At 48.3% G+C, this 2,268-nt stretch overlaps 1 long non-coding RNA gene across 1 annotated transcript in view; it reads left to right on the top strand.

The window, feature by feature from the left end:
* The first annotated feature begins 349 nt into the window (after nt 1-349).
* LOC141418621 (uncharacterized) overlaps nt 350-2,268 on the top strand; it is a 6,780-nt gene continuing 4,861 nt past the window's right edge. The window contains exons 1-2 of the long non-coding RNA XR_012443273.1: nt 350-1,891; nt 2,198-2,268. The exon at nt 2,198-2,268 is cut by the window's right edge and continues 873 nt beyond it. This is a non-coding gene — a long non-coding RNA (uncharacterized lncRNA). The remainder of the gene's footprint in view (nt 1,892-2,197) is intronic.

Here is a 2,268-nt window from a genome sequence, read left to right on the forward strand (position 1 = left end):
AAAAGATCACTCAGTTGGCCTTGTAGGAAATTCATGTAAGAGCCAAGTTGGGGAAACAGGAGTTAAAGGGTGGGGACAGACAGTTTAGGAGCCATGTAGATCTGTGGTGTTTGGGGGTGAGAGGCAGGATGCCCAGCAGGGTCCCCAGTCCCAAGGCTGGCCGGGAGCCCACTTGTACATGTGTCTCTGTCAGCTCTCCAGATCTCAGTTTATTACCAGCCTTCCCTCCCAAGTTGCTAGCCCTCCAACAATGCAGGGAGCCGTATGGTAAACACTCCCCATCGCTTTCAATAGTGCAATGACGGGATAATTAATTGATTAATCACTGCTGAGTAAATTGCAGCTGAACATAAGTACATTTCATTTTCCTTTCTTCTTTCTTTTTTTTTTCCTTTCCTTCTTTCTGCCAGAGAAGGAGTGGGGCAGGGAGTTGCCAAAAGTCTGTTTCAGGTTATTGTGGCTGAAATTAAACATTGATGGCTTTTCTGTAGTTGCAAAAGGGGTTTTTCTGGGCTTCTGCCTGGTGTCTCAACTGATATACTTGCCCAGGGCAGCCTGGTGTTCCTGCTGTCAAGCCCCTGAAGCCAAGGAGGCTGGATTTCAGACCTCCAGGGCAGGTGTGTGGGAGGGTCAAAGGGTAATGCTGGTGGAGGGTGGGGCTTAGGTGTTTCAACTTGGCCTCAGCTGACTGTGAATCATGGAACCATTGAATTTCAAATCCTCTGATAGCCTGACTCACCACCACTTTAAAAAAATCAAAGCCAGAGTTGACTGGGCCCAGGTCACATGGCTGCTAAGGGGAGGACAGAGCCCAGATGCCAAGGTTAGGGTACAAAGCCGTTTCCTGGGCCTAATGACAAACTTTCTATTGTGTTGAAACGCTGAGCTGAGTAATGAAGAAAAACCTTGGGACCCTGCGTGCACTGTGTTCTGTGAACTGCAGTTGCCAGGAGGGGACAGAGCCAAGGTCCGGCGACACTGATCACTGACAGCTGTGTCTGCAGGAGCATGCAGAGACCTTCCACAGAAGGGTTTACTGTGGCTGTGGCTGTGGCTAGACTGAAAATCCTTCCTACAGGAAGGGCCCAGTGGAAGAAGCGACTTGGTTCCCCTCCCTCAGAGGGGTCCCTGCATGGTGCTGGGCTCCCTGTCAGTGTCTCTAGGCCACACGCATGAGGATCTCTGAAAGAGTTCAGCTGTTACCTGGCAAACGTGCATTCTGTAGAAAGCACGAGACTGGGCCACGGTCACTTTTGCTACAGTGGCCATTGAAGACCAGAATCACAGGACTTGGAAGTTCTAGGGAGCCGTGAGGGTTAGGCTTCCTGTCTAATGCAGAAATACCTCGTAGCGCAAGGGCCAGGCAGAGCTGGAAAGAGAGAGTGGTGGGTAGTTAGGGTGCAGTCAGCGCTGGCAGGTGACACATGGCATGGTCTCTCCTCTTCACTTTAAATTGAGGCAAGAAAGCAAAATTGAAAGGTGGGTATCCCTCTGGGGCTGGAGGTGCAGCTCAGAGGAGGAGCACTTGCCCAGCTTGTGCCAGGCCCTGGGTTCCATCCCCAGGAAGGGAGGAGTTGGGGAAGGACCCCTCTCCCCCAAAAGAAAGCCCTGAACTACACCACAGCATTTATTCACAGCGTAATTTTCCTGTAGCATTATAAAAATGGCTCTTAGTAAATAAGGACTCTAATCAAGAGGCTATTAGGAAAGAGTTTTGCAACAATCAGAAAACTGGTTGAACCACAATACAACACGTGAAAACACGCCTGCCTGCTTCCTCATGCCCGTTTCAACAGGGAGAGTATCTGAAACAGCTCGTGCACAATGTGTGCAGTCCTCACATCAAAGCAGCCTTGAATCATGGACAGAGACTCAGACAAGAAAAAGTTGTGTATGTAGCTGGAAAAATAAGGCCTTTTTAAAAATTTACTTATTTATTGATAGTACTGGGCTTTGAACTCAGGGCCTGTGCTTGCTAGGCGTGTGTCGTTCTCGATCTCTCTCTCTCTCTCTCTCTCTCTCTCTCTCTCTCTCTCTCTCTCAAGTTCCTCATTTAAATTGTCTTCCTTGGGAAGACAAGTAAAGTTTTCAGCATCTGATAGTAAATAGAATTTAACTGTACATCAGCCACCTCTAGTAATTTAAAATGTGGAAAATGTCATTGATATTCTCTTTATTTAAAATGTTTCCTTTAAAGCTCGATGTGGTGGTACACGCCTGTAATCCCAGTACTTAGGAGACTAAGGCAGGAAGATCTCAAGGCCACCC

Source organism: Castor canadensis, chromosome 2 (genome assembly GCF_047511655.1).
Source record: "Castor canadensis chromosome 2, mCasCan1.hap1v2, whole genome shotgun sequence".
Classification (NCBI taxonomy): Eukaryota; Metazoa; Chordata; class Mammalia; order Rodentia; family Castoridae; genus Castor; species Castor canadensis.